This window comes from Vulpes vulpes, chromosome 8 (genome assembly GCF_048418805.1).
Source record: "Vulpes vulpes isolate BD-2025 chromosome 8, VulVul3, whole genome shotgun sequence".
Lineage (NCBI taxonomy): Eukaryota > Metazoa > Chordata > Mammalia > Carnivora > Canidae > Vulpes > Vulpes vulpes.
The window spans coordinates 98,809,166-98,823,767 of record NC_132787.1 but is presented as its reverse complement, the minus strand read 5'-3'; the positions used below and the strand labels follow the sequence as shown (position 1 = coordinate 98,823,767).

The following is a 14,602-nucleotide window of genomic DNA, read 5'->3' as shown; positions in this document are numbered from 1 at the left end:
CCGTCCTGAAATTCTTGATAATTTTTTAAACCAGGGCCCCACATTTTCATTTGGCGCTGGGCCCCGCAAATTATGTAAGGAGTCCTGGCAAGACGGGAGGCCGGCGCTGGATGGCAGGTGCCAGGGAGGGAGGACAGTCCCCCGCCCCCCCTCTGCCAGCCTCTGGGGTTGGGGGCGGTGTCTTCTTGTTGTCCGGAGAAGGAGCAGCAAATGAAGTGGCAACGAGCCGCAGGGCCCAGGCCTGGAAGATGCCCCTGCAGCGTGCAAGAGGGAAAAGTGAGTCCCAGGCAGACCTTCCCGGGCCTCCCTCCACCCTCATTTTGCTTCTGCTTGGAAATTGCGGTTAACCCGGTGGGTGCGGGGAGAGGAGCAGGTGCTCTGTGTATTTGGTTTGGTTTTGCTGGGAGCACAGCTACGAAGCGGAGAAGGTGGGAGCTCCCTGCTTGAGATCGCTCAGCTCCGGCCCCTGCCATGTGCCCCAGCCTGCACCCACGTCCTCTTGGGGTCCTGCTGCAGGGAGCTGCTGCTTCGGCTGGGCTCTGCACCCCCCACTTCCCCCCCACGCCCCCCCACCCACACACGTGCATGCAGCTCTGGGCACATGAGGATTTGTTTTTGTCACATGAGGGTTTCCTTGCACACGCCGCAGCGTGCACCAGCTGCTTAGCAACAGGCCATTGGGCAGAGCTGGGAATTGCGGGCCCCTCTGGCTGCTGCAACCACAGGTGCCCCCCCGGGAGGGGAAGGGTCCATGGGAGGCGCTGGAGCCCAAGAGCAGGGGTGTGCGGCCACCAGAAGGCCGCTCCCGAGGCGGTACAGTCAGGGCTCTGGTGCTGTGCCAGGAATCTCCGAGGCCTGCTGGGAACAATGCTCCAGAAAATAGAATCCCAGCCCAGAGTGCAGAGAAGCTGCAGGGATGGCTGAGAACAGGTGGCAGGCAGAATGAAAATCCAGAAGGATCTGCTGATGGGGTTTGCTTTGGCAGCATCTGGGTTCAGGTCGCCCTGAAAGCTTCTGCACTGGTTTCTGGCTTTGGAGCTTAAGATCAAATCCCCTCCCCAAGGAGTCCGGCCTCTGACCCAGCAGCAAGGCAAGAGGGATCAGCACCAGGGCTCTGCGGGGGCTTTCCTAGATTCACATCTCAGCTCTGCCCTTCACTGTGTGACCTTGAGAAAGTTACTTAACCTCTCTGTGCCTCAGTTTCCTCATCTCTGAGTCCTACCTCCCAGGACTGTCTTGAGAGTGAAGGTAAGATGGGGGAAAGGACTTAAAACAATGTCTAGCATGTGGGTCTGAGCCAACCCATGATACCTTACACTTCTCTGGGATGAGTACTTTGTTGTCCGCGACGGCACAAAAGGTAGACTCCAAAGCAGAAATCCACAATCCTGATGGCAGGGAGAGATGTAAGCTACCTTTTTTTTTCTTTTTTTTAATGTCTTCCACATACCTGGCATTGTACAAAATGCTTTACATAAACTATTGCATTATCGTACATGGGCTTGGTCTTTCCATAACTGTGAAAACTGAGGCTCAGGAACCAGTGCCCTGCTCAAGGCCACACACACTGCAGAGGTGAAGCTAGGGTTTGACACGGTCATTATAGCTCCGGACCCATCACTCATTCCTCTGAGCCAAGATGTCTCCCTTATTGCTTCTCAGAGAAGAAAAAAATAATACTGATTTCTCTTAGAGGGCCAGGACTTGCTAGAGAGAGTTCCTCCTCAGAATGACATTCCAGAAGTATTGTATGAAGTCAGTGTGATGGTCATGGCACTCCCTGGTGCATGGTACCCAGGATGGGGAGATGCTAGCCAGGGTTCGAGAAGCATGGAAGATGCTACCAAGATATGAAGACATTAGACATGTGGATGAGGGATGGGGACATGGGTTCGTGCAATGGTTGCAAGCTCCCCACAGAAGCAGGTGATCCAGACTGGCCCTTCACTGGCCTTCAAGCCTGGTGTGTCTGAGAGCAGGAAGAGAAACTAGTGTCTCGGCTTTAGAGGTCACAACCTCTACCCAGGAGCTCACGGCCTTCCTGGGGAACGCACAAACCCCTGCTTCCCTGACCAAGTGGATGCTTGCCCTGTGATGTATACGTGTTCCTGAGGTTCACTGACAGCAAGAGCCTGGACACAGTCGTTGGCATTGTCCGTGTGCCCAGGGCAGGCTTCCATATGGTGGCCGTGAGCCCCATCCGAGTGTGGCTACTGGGAATTGAGATGCGCCCTACGTATGCCACCACACCCACCGAATTCAAAGACTTGGTCCCCCCCAAAATGTAAACTATTTCATCAATAACTTTAATATTGATTCCATGTTTAAATGATATCATTTGAGGTGTTTGAGCATGGTGGGGTAAATCAACTAACTAGGCTGTTAGAATTAACTTTACTTGTCTTCTTTCTTAACTTTGAAGCAGTCATTAGAACATTTCAGAGAATGGATGTGGCTTTCTGTTGGGCAAGGCTTCTCTCCAGGGTGTTCCTCCCAGGCTTTGCGCTTGGAGAGCGCTCTAGTGGTCATGAGACACCAGCCTTTCTTTATGGTAGAATCATCATAGAAAGTCAGGCCTGGAACAAGGGGCCCTGAGCCATGCTGTTCAGTCTCCTGATGTACAGGCACAGACACTGAGGCCTGCGAGGGGAACCGATGCTGGGGCTCGGGGGAGAAGCCTGGCCTGCGCCCAGGCCCGAGTTAGGCCTGGCTCACCCACCGGGTTCACTCCACTGCTCTGCCCTAGGGAAGGCTGGGGGAGCCTCGGCATCTTTATTCATGGGCCTGGCAGAGGGCAGCCCTGGGAGCCTGGCGGGAGGCTGCTCTCTGCTTTCCCTGCAGAGATAAATATGGCAATGTGGGAGGAGAGCTTCCAGGAGCCAGGACGGCTGCAACAACTAACTAGGGCCGAGGAGGAGGCTCCTCGGGGCTGAAACCAGCCGAGTCTCCTCAGCCCAGCCTAGTGCCCCCTCAGCCTCCTGCCCCCGCTCCGCAGAGCCACCCCAGTCAGGCTTTACAGACCCACCAGGCCTCTCCCCAGCTGACTCTTGGTTTCCCTTCCCTACCACATCCCCCACGGGCTGCCTCCCGATGCTCCCCAAATGTACTCGTGCCTCCTTGCCTCCTGCCACCCTCAGAACCCCACTCAGGCCCCCCAGCATGCTAACCTCTGACCTCCCCAGGCCTGCCTGGGCTTCCTTCCTCAAAGTCCAGACACCTGGTATCTAAGTAGTTATTAGATGGTTTTGTGTGGTCGGCAGCTTCTGCATCCTGAGGGAGGGGTTAGACAGGCACACTCTGCGGGGCCCCATCCCAAACCTGCTGAATCGGAATCTGCATTTTAACAAGACTGCCAGGAAACCCGCAAACCCACTAGCACGGAGCTGAGCTGTGGCTCGCACCAGTGAGAGCAGGACACTGGCAGGTTAGCCCTGTTCCCGCCCCAGCACCCAGCACAGCACTGAGTTTACATGGGACACCCTGTGCCCAGAAGGAATGCCAGAGCCCGTGCAGCGTTTTCTCGGGTGCTGTTCACACAATCACCCCACTGCCCTGGATGGTGCCGAGCTGTTAAGTCAAGAACCCTTGGCTCTGGCCCAAACCCACAACCCGCAAGCGACCTGTGAGCAACTTGGCCCATCGGATGCTGCAGAAGAACTGCTGACCTCGCCTGCTCCGTGGCTTTGCTGCATCTGTGTGACTTTGACGGATGCAGATGGTCCGCCGCTGCTACTGGTGAGGGTCAGAGGCAGGACTGGGGCTGTGCCCTTGTCGGTGTCTGTGTTCCCGTAACCAGTTCAATCAGAGGCGTGTAGCTCAGTGCCTATGTAGAGCCTCTAGAGCCGAACGAGTTCAAATTCTGTACTAGCTAGCTATGTGATCTTGCACATTAGCATCGTGTCCCTGTGCTCCTGTTTACTCATCTGTGTAACAGGGCCAGCAGGGATGCCTGCGTCAGAGGGTGTTAGAGGATCAGATTTTTAAACGCTGACAATGTGCTGAAACCATGCCTGGCACATAGTCAGGGCTATAGAGGTTCGTTCAAATCAGCATCTTTTGTCAAGTATAATGTGGACAGTGTGCAGATTTAGAATCCTAAGAGCTGATGGAACCCCTAGGGCTCACAGAGAACCAATTCCCTTGTTCTACACAAGAGGATCCGGGCCCAGATCGTCCCATCCCACTGCCAATGTGGGACCGCACATAAGCAGCACCGCGGGAACCCGGACTCTCTCTTGTCTGCTGGGGGGCCAGGGTGGGGGGTGTCACGCCCTGCAGGACATGATCAGAAAGAAGAGTGGCTCTGGGTCTGGTGGCCCTCCTTTGTGGCTCCTGCCCTCTGTCCTTGTCAGGGGGGAGGATTCCAGCAGTGGCCTCCACTGGCAATCCCTCCAGAGACTTCCCTTGTGCCCTGAAGTCTGATCTCCAAATCAGTCCTTCCAGACCACAGAATCAGGAATCAGCTTGCACTTGCTGGGGACACACGTGGGGGTAAGGAAGATCCAGAGCCAGCATTTGGGAGGAGAGAAAGCGGAGGAGGGCTCCTCCCATCGGAGGCTGGCTCCCTCCTTAATCTGAGGCTTTGCAGGGATAATAAGAAATGGTGGGGTCTGGTGCCTGGGTTCGGCTCCCCTTTTGTGGGTTTTATGTTCCTGCCCATGAGTTCTGGCTCTTGGCGCATCCCCTGGTCTTTCCAGATGAGCCCTCCCATGTCCCCCCACAGGTTGTAGTCTCTAGGAAGTCGAGGTTCACAGGCCTCCCTCCTGGAATCAGCCTCTGGGGCCCAGCAAGACTGGACAGTAGAGAGTGGGCAGTTTTCTGCATGGTCTGGTGTGACGGTCTGGTCTTTTCACTCTTCTCCCAAGGGGCTGCTGGGGCTGCTGGGGTACACTGCCCTGCTGCTCTGGAGGGGAGGGCTCCCCGCCAAGCCCCTCGGTATCTCTCATGTTACAAAATTCTTTCCCACAACTGGATTATTGGCTTTGAGCAAATTTGGACTCTGGTTGACTTGGGATTTGTATGGGCTTGAAGGTAATAAAAGGAAGATCTAGATGCCACAGGATGCATCCTCCACATTCTGCAAGGCGGGACCGACACCCTCACCCCTGGCTGGCTGTGGGTCCCTGGCTGCCTTGCACTGCTAATGAACCCTGGGTGTGCCTCTGTGTCTGCTGCCCTAAACAGGCTGAGGTCCCAAGCTATGGTTTATGCTATCCTGCATCCCTTTCAACACCTAGTCCAGCACCAGCACATAGTGGGTGCACACAGTAGCTCATTATTGACTAATTAAAAAATTATTTTTTTCCATAAAAGAGTAAAAGAAAATCATTTCCTTTACTCGTGTGTTACAGCGCTCCTCCATCTTCATATTCTCAGTGCACATGGAACACAGCCTTGCCAAAACACAAAATAGTAATAGCAATAATAATACGGCATCTTTCATTTGCCGAGCACCTACTATGGGCCACGTACTATGTGCAGGAGTGATCACACACGTCATCTTAACCCGAGAGCATCGTTCCTGGATCCATCCAGAGAGAGCCCGCTGCCCGCAGGTGCACTGCTCTTCTTCGGCAGAACCGGTACCCAGCCATGGGCATCCTGACTCATTTCCAGCCCAGCAACCAGTTCTCTCCCACCTCCAGCTCATTTTTCATACAAATAAACTAAGGCTTTGAAAAAGATTACCAACCCTTTGTCCAAGATCCCACATGTAGTAAACCGCAGGACTGGTATTCAGTCCCAGACCCCTCTGAGCACAAAGCTCACTCCCCGACCATGGCACCTGAGCTTCCCTACAGGATGTTCCTCCTTTGTGTCTCGGGCCGCACCTACACCTTTTCCTATAGCTCTGGTGGCAGAGATGGGAGCACGTGGAACCAGAATAATTGGGCAGCAGTTATAGATATGTCAGCAATGGGGGACAGTGATACATTTGGAGAACCGTCTTCGAGTAGGTAGGAAGATTCCCCCTTTCCAGGAAATGGAAGGCACATCTTCTGAGGCTGTGGCCTAGAACATGTTCATTTCTTACAAACCTCAGCTTCCGTAGATAGAGCTCCCCTTTGCTCAGGCTACTGTTGCCATCTGTCACTCTGTTGTTGACACCTCCCTCTCCGGGGCTGCAGACTGGTGGCCTCTGGCATGCTAGTAGGGCTCTAATTGGGATGCAGCTAGGCTGAGCATTCTCATCATTGTCACCATGACATTGTGACTTGTGTTGGGTGTAGGGTGAAATGGGAATCGATCTTGAACAGATCACTGTATTCTAGGAGGAGTGGGGGGAGACGAAACAAGCAGTTTCAGACCCAGTTGCTAAATCTGCTCTACCCACTTTGGTTGGAGTAATTGAAGGACTATCAGGCCCTCAAGGGGTCTCTTTCCAGTTTTCCCCATAGCAAGCAGCCTTCCACCAAACACCTTCAAAGATCCTCACCCCTTGTCTGGTTTCAAAGATGAGCCCCTTTTTAAATTGGTAAAACGACCTTCTCTCAAATAAAACAGATTGCCTTTAAATGGAAATTCATGACAATTCCAGAGTGTAATTTACTATTGGTGACCCCCTATTGTGTAATACATGCTCACAGTGGACTGATTTATGTTGGGGGCTCAAGGTTCATCAGCAAGAGAAGTACTGGTGGAAACCCCTTGCCCCAAATCAAGATGTCATTGATCCAATTTGTAATGTGAATTGAATATTGGACAGAGATAAAGAAAGAGTTCGTTTGTTTTTTTAAAGTCTGAGTAACCAATGAATATCTGCCAGGCTCTGTGAAACTTCCAGTAGGGATAGAAATAGAGATACGACAAAGAGATAGAAATAGAGATAAATAGGGAGATAGAAATATAGATATCTGCTGATATAGAGACAGATAGGGAGGTAGAGATACAAATAGATATTGATACGATGCACAATCAAATGCAGATAATATTCATTCACCCTTTGGTTTGATCCTGTAATTAAGACATACCAACACCAGGGGGCGATATGGTAAGTGCTTCGGTTAATAACATGCAAAATCATGGAAGTACTTTCCATTTGTCAAATTCATTATTAATTAATGCTTTCTTCCCTTTTTTTTTTGAGATTTTACTTCCAGAATCAGAAAAATAAACCAAATGCTATAGCTAAAATGAATTTTAAGCTTATCTGATTTGTGCCCTCGTTTTAGATCATTTATAGGAAAATGGAAGTCTTCCGAGGCAAAATGGCTTGATGTTAGTCACACCTGGACACCCTGTCTCTCAACCTAGCATCCTTTCCTCTACAACACTGAGCTTCCTTTATGCATCCGAAGCATTTATAGAGCACCTACAGTATACCAGATCCTAATTTGATATAATAAAGAGCAAAGCATAATATTTCCCTTAACACAGAGGTGATTTGGGCTGTTCTCTTGGTGATGATTCTAAAGCAAAAGATACCCGATTTCTATAAACAAGTCACAGAACTTCTCTGGGAGTTCATGACCTTCTTGGGGCAGCGTAACAAGGTCAAAGTGCATACAGAGGGACCTGGCGTTGGACATAGGCGAAAACTGCTTCCCCTGCCCCAAGAGGCAAAAGCCCCTTTCTCTAGAAATTTCGTTCAGGACTATTTTTCTTCTCAAATAGATGTAGTTCTACAGGAACCAGGAGTTAATAGTGGTTGCCTTGTCACCAAGCCTGGAGCCCCAAGGGAGACGTGACTGCAGAAAATAGATGTTATGCCCCGGAGGACAAGTGAAGAGGCAGCCCTGAGAGGTGACCCAAGGAGCTGAGGGCGGCATGGGGTGGGTGTGTTTGAACCCCCTCCCGGAGAGCCCACCTGTGGAAGGCGGCTCCGGCTCTTGGCAGCATCTGCTCCAGGATGGGGACCAGGTCTTCTATTTTACTCCTGATTCTTTGTTGCCTCTCCTCACCCTCCCTCCTGCCCACACACAGCTCAGCATAGAGCCTGGCACCAATTAGGCTTTTGTGAGTATCTGTTGAATGAGCACGTTGGCAGAAAACAGCTTTTGGACTCACCATTTCTAATTAAGGGGAAGTGTCTCTCTCCTCTCCCCATCCACGTGACCAGGTACATGCACTGCTCTGGGGATGATTCACACCATCGTGAATCATCCCCTAAAGTAGTAATGGCAGTGACAGGTTTTAAGGCCGAACGGTGAGCCTCCTTTGGCAGAGCTGACTTAAGACAATCTTCCAAACACATTTCAGCCCTTTGAGTGGCCTCTGTGTGCATTTGCTGCTGTGTCCTGAGGCTTCAAAGAGACCCGCTGTGCAGTCGCTTGGTCATTGGGCAGATATTTATTGAGCACCTTCTGTGTGCCTGGCCCCTACTAGGCAGCAGGGGTTGTGGCGGTGGGGAAACCAGGCCATTCCCTGTCCCGTTGAGCTGACAGTCCGCTAGGGGAGAAAGGCATTAGCCTAACTGTCCGTGAACACAGGATGATGGTTACCAGGGGCAGGACTCCACTCAGCGACAGGCACGTGTGTAATAGAAGGTTCTGACCTAGGCTCGGAGAAGGATTCCTGACAAAGTGAAGACTGAATCAAGGTCTGAGAACCAACAGGTGTTGGCTGTTGGGGGGGGGGGGGTGGGCAGAGCATTCCAGATGAAGGGAATAATCAGGCTGTGGCCGGAGAACACAGCGAGGCCCCGGGCGGTGGAAGGGGCTCAGGGAACAGAGGAGTGGACCAGAGCCGGGGAGGCTCAGAGGCCTGGGAGACTCTCGTTCCTTCCTCTGGGAAGAATCAGACGTGGCTGGTGGGTCCTGGAGGTGGACGTGACTAAGCGGGCAGGAGAGGTTCCCTCCGGAGCTGTGGGGAGGAGGGACTGCAGAGCCCGGAGAGTGGGTGGGGGGCCAGTGCAGAGGCAGAGAATGTGGGGCGGTCAGGAAGCAAGGATCCTATGCCTGTGTGAGGTCACGTGAGTGAGAAGGGTCTAATGCCAAAACCAAACACCAAGTTGATCCTCAGGGGCCCCAGCTTGGCCGGCGCCGTGAGGTGTGTCTACGAGACCCCATGACAAACCACGTGCTGACCTGGGTGCTGCCTGAAGATTAGGGTACGGGGTGCATCATGGCAGCCTTGGGGGAGAAGGGAGGAGGGACCCTCCAATACTCAGGGTCCCAGCTCCGTGTGGGCCCAGTAGATCTCACAGCAATCCCACGTAATAGGAATGCATTGCTATTGCCCCATTTGGTGGACGAGGAAACTAAGGCTCAGATGGGCTAACAGATGTAGCCACCATCGTGGAGTCAGACAGACGGGTTCGCGGCCCCCCTCAGCCTCTCATTGACCTTGGTGGGTCCTGCTTTCTTTCAGGGATCAAGCCAAGGCCCAGGAGGCTGAGTGAAATCCTCAGGCTTGGTTGGCACAGGCCCTCCCTCCACAGCACCCCCACACACAGAGCAGGGGCCATAGCCCCCCTCGGCCTGCCCTGGGTGCAGGTCCCTCCCGCTGCTGGGGAGGAGGCAGGGCTGAGTGTGCACCCGCGTGAAGGGCAGAGGGTTTACCACTTTGTCTCTGGTGGTGCTCCACCTCCCACGGGCCGCTGAGGAGCACGGGGATGGGAGGGCTCCTGTGGGCACAGCTCGAGGTGGGAGGAGCACTGTGTGGGGAGGAAGAAGCAGAGGGATGGGCGAGGAGAGGCTGAGCCTTTCGGGATCCTGGTGAGGAGGAAGAGTGTGGCTGGGAGTTGCAGGATGGGCCCCCTGGGCAGGTGACAAGCCGGGCAGCTTGCCTCAGACCAAGCCTGCTTACCTGTCCCACCCCCCCCTTTCGTGGTCCCACCTCCTGCCAGTTGGTTAACCCAGGATAACGACCCTCAAGTCCTCAACGGATTGAAGAACCAGCTGAGGGACCTATGATACAGACCTGCTCAGGGCTTTACTCCCTGATAGACACTCAGGAAGTGGTAGCTGCTGCATTAGCAGCAGGACCTGAGGAGGGGAGTCCTGAGCCAGGGACCAGGGGAGGCCAGGGACCAGGGGAGGCCAGGGATCCAGGGGAGTCCTGAGCCAGGGATCCCTGAGCCAGGGATCCACGGGAGGCCAGAAGCCTCTGGCATGTTCCAGCAGCGCGGAGGGCAAAGGACCTCTGAGGGAGAGTAGCCCTATTTCCGAGGGGGGACCTGGGTGGGGGGGGGATAAAGAAGACTCCACCCTTGGGGAGGGGATTGTCTGTGGGTTCATTAGCCCCAGAACAGAGGCTTCTGACATTGGAGAACAAAGGAAAACAGAACTGACCTGAGTTGGGACACTTTTAAAGGGACAGTGTCCTATGAGCGATTGGATGGCTTAGCTCTCCAAGACTGTGGGCCTGGAGCGTCCAAGAATATACCTTCTGTTCTTTGATCCCATCATGAGCTCTATTTCGGGCAAACTAATGGGCAGAAATCTATTCTGAGTTCTGAGGGCTGCTCAGCAGCAGCCGGGAGCTGGGCCTTGGGCGGAGCCCTGGAGAGAGGCTGTCCTCCTCAGTGGCCTCGCTGCCACCCACTCTTGACACAGAACACCAGCTGTCACGGTGGGCCAAGGCCGCGCTGTGCAAACCTCCCTCACCCTGCAGGTGGGTCAGCGGAACCTCTAGGAGACCTGCATCCCCCATTAAATTGAGGCAGGCCCCGTGGATGCTGGGAGAGGGAGAGATTCTCATGGGAAATGTTGTAATGTTTTCTCCGCACTCAGTACAACTTCTAGGAGGACGAGATGTACAGGCAGCAGGATAGAGCCAAGGGCTGGAGTGGGGGGTGCAGGCGAAAGATTGCACGAGGGGATGGAAGCCCCATGATTTCAGGCCATTTCTTAACACGGCCACCAAGCAGGCTTCTGTGCCATACCGGGTGGGGCCCTGGGCTCGCAGAGGCGAATGACACCATGCATATTCAGCAGGAGGTGTCAGCACCATATGTTTTTTTTTTTTAAAGACCTTTTAATACTCGCAACTGAACAGGTTATTAAAAAAATGCAAGTACTGGGCTTTGACCCTCTCTCTGTAGGGAAGAGCCTCTGGTGGCTTTGGAGCAAGCTGCTAAATGGGTGCAAAGCCTCCGACTGTCTTTCCGAGGAGAGACGAAGTCTCGAGCATTTCCAGGGGGTTTCTCTTGCACGTTGGTTGGTTCAAAGTAGGGGTGTGTAGTGCAGTTGGATGCAACGTAGGTGAAATCCCAGGAAGTTTTAGACTCTGAAACCATTCCTGAGTTACGATGAAAAACAATGGGTTGACAGAAGCCTGCATATTTGGGTGCAGGGAGAGGAACACGTGGACGTTTTTGTTTTTCAAGTTCCTAAGATCATCCCCGTTACTTGGTGCTGGTTCTGTACACGCATCCTAGCGTAATTTTATACAGCTTTATGCACTTGCTTGCTTAGTATCGCTTTCCCCTACCATCCTTAATACTCTGTGTCTTTTTTGTATTTTATTCAGTATCTAACACAGTACCTGGGACATAGTAACTGCTCAATAAACGTCAGGTTAAAGAACAGAGTGAGTCGTGAGCAGTATCCCTCGGCAGCCTTTTCGTAATGTCCGTGTAGTACACACGAGCTGCCAGAAGGGGGCGCGCCGTGCCCACCGCCCAAGCCTTCGGACCTTTTTTTTTTTTTTTCATTTTTTTTAATTGGAGTTCAATTTGCCAACACATAGCATAACACCCAGTGCTCATCCCGCCAAGTGCCCCGCTCAGTGCCCGTCACCCAGTCACCCCAAACCCCCGCCCACCTCCCTTTCCACTGCCCCTTGTTCCTTTCCCAGATTAGGTGTCTCTTATGTTTTGTCTCCTTCTCTGATATTTTCACTCATTTTCTCTCCTTTCCCTTTATTCCTTTTCACTAATTTTTATATTCCCCAAATGAATGAGACCATATGATGTTTGTCCTTTTCCGATTGACTTACTGGAGGGTATCATGCTGAGTGAAATAAGCCTTTGGACCTTAGAGGGAAGGTGGCAAAGAATTCCATCACGCAGCAAATACGTCTGCTTCGTCTGGTGTGGATTTAGGTTCATTTCCGCAGCTTGACAAAGAGACACAGCGGGATGTAGCAGAAAGGACCACCCAGGCCTGCACCAAGCCGCCGCAGTCCCAGGACGCCCGGAACCTGGGCCCAAAGCCTGAACCTTCCAAGCTTGCTTGGTGGCCGCAGCCCCGAGGTCAGGATGCAGGTTTTGCTGTAAGAACGGAATGAAGCGACCCACAGGGGAAGTCTTAGAACTGAGCCCGTTCCAGCGCTGTGCGATATCAGGAGAGCATTCCAGAAAATGCCGAGACCATAAAATTCTGCCCCTAACTTTCCACCTTCTAGATGTACACCGTCTCATTCTGGAAAGGCGCCTGCCTTTCTTAACTGCTGCTCTGCATGACCTCGCTGCAGACTGACACAGTGGGAAGAGAATTAACCTAAAGGTTTGCTGGAACTTTCTGAGTCCACATTTCCTTGCGAAATGGAGCTGAGAATTCCTGCTTCACAGGGGGTTGTGAGAGCTAATGAGGTAGCACAGGTCACACCACTCGGTACAGAGGCCTGGGAGCCGCATGGGCTTATCTGAATTGACACATAAATTGGATAATATTACAATATTCAGTTCTTTGGTTACGCCGGTAACATTTCAAGGGGTATTTTCCCCCACTGTCTTCGATGCTCTGTCTGTCAGAATATTTTATTTCCCTGCACCTACCACAGTGGTTGACCCACAGGGCTGGTAGTTATCATTTTGGAGCGCAGTTATCACGTATCTTTATAATCACAAGACGTTCTAGTGGGCAGAGCTGTCTGGATTGTCATAAATGTCCAATGAGTGGCGCCTGTTTCCAGCAGCAGCGCCGGATCACCTGGCTATCTGGTGCTTGTGCTTGTCTCACCTGGTCACTCAACAGGACCCACCACCTGCAAGCCTGTGCTGTGTGTTGTGGAGGCAACGGTGAGCAAACAAGGCTTCGCACTCTGGGAATTTACATTTCAATAACTGATATTACATTTTTTTTTAAGATTTTATTTATTCATTCATGAGAGAGAGAGAGAAAGAGAGGCAGAGACACAGGCAGAGAGAGAAGCAGGCTCCATGCAGGGAGCCCGACGCAGGACCCGATCCCGGGTCCCCAGGATCATGCCCTGGGCTGAAGGCAGCGCCAAACCACTGAGCCACTGGAGCTGCCCTCGATAACTGATATTAAATAAATAATCCCTTGAGGACACCTGGGTGGCTCAGTGGTTGAGCGTCTGCCTTCCGCTCAGGTTGTGATCCCGGGGTCCTCAGATGGAGTCCCACATCGGGCCCCCCACAAGGAATCTGTTTCTCCCTCTGCCTATGTCTTTGCCTATCTGTGTGTCTCATGAATAAATAAAAAGAATATTTAAAAAATAAATATATAAATAAATAATCCTCTAATACATAGGAATGACACACGGGGCTGAGGACACCTCTGTTCTAAAAACCCACTTGTCTATTACCAAGTAAAAGTGAGAAAGAGCCAAACCATCCCTTTGGGTTGTCTTGAGGATTCTAGGAGGCAGGGAATGTGTAATGGGCTGCGGCCATGCAGTACAGTTGTGAGGAAGGCCGGCCTCAAAGAGAAATCCGTTCACTCATTCATTCGCTAAGTCAGTCTCGAGCACCTGCTATGTAGAGATTCTGTAAGGACCTAAATAGTGTAGCAGCCGAGGCTCTCTGCCCTCCTGGAGTTTACCTTTCTCATAGAGGAAGAAAGACAAAAGAATAAATAATTGAAATACATGGTATGATAGCTTTTTGGAGAAAAACTAAGCAGTGAAGGGGAATAGGGAATTCTGGAAATGAGAGAGCTGACATTTATTTTAAGATTTTATTTATTCATGAGACACACGGAGAGAGGCAGAGAGACACAGGCAGAGGGAGAAGCAGGCTCCCTGTGGGGAGCCTGATGCAGGACTCGATCCCAGGACCCCAGGATCACGACCTGAGCCAAAAGAAGACGCTCAACCACTGAGCCGCCCGGGCATCTGAGCTCACATCTTAATGAGTCAGAGCCTTGGTTTTCATTACTGGTTGGTGGAAACCCCTGTCTTCCCTCACAGGAGCATGACAGCATCTAGTTAATGCAGCAGCCCCATTTCACAGATGGGAGGGTGAGACGAGGACAAATACAAAGCCGCGCGTGGCCGCAGACCCTGCGCTCGCCGGAGTCCTGCAGCTCGTCCTTAGGAGGCACTTCGCTTAGCGGTGGGGTGCAGGGGAGATACCGTCCCTGCCCTCACAGAACCCTCGCACCAGCAGGGACACAGCAGGGACAGGCTGACTATGGTCTAAGGCGGGGGGTTTGGAAAGATTTGTCCAGAAATGAGTGAAGCATAGGCAAGCAGATGGGGAGATCCAGTCCAGCCATGAAGGTTCCAGGGAGTCAGAGCACTGGAGCTGGACATAGAGAAAAGGTGGGTCTCTCCATGGGCCAGGAAAGGGGTGGAAAGGGAAGGCATATAAAATACAAAAGCGGGGGTGGGGGGCGTGTTCGGTGACACCTGGGACCACAGTCGGGGTACAGAGGAGAAAGCAGGGGAATGAGGGACAGGTGCGTGCAGGCTGGGGCAATCAGGACGCCCCACAAACCCCAGGGTTAGGAGTTCAGACTTCAGGGGGTGGCTC

General features: G+C 52.5%; 1 protein-coding gene across 1 annotated transcript in view; it reads left to right on the top strand.

Moving 5' to 3' along the window:
- Positions 1-14,602, top strand: part of VSNL1 (visinin like 1) — a 101,894-nt gene that overhangs the window by 78,721 nt on the left and 8,571 nt on the right. The gene's annotated exons all lie outside the window — the stretch shown is intronic.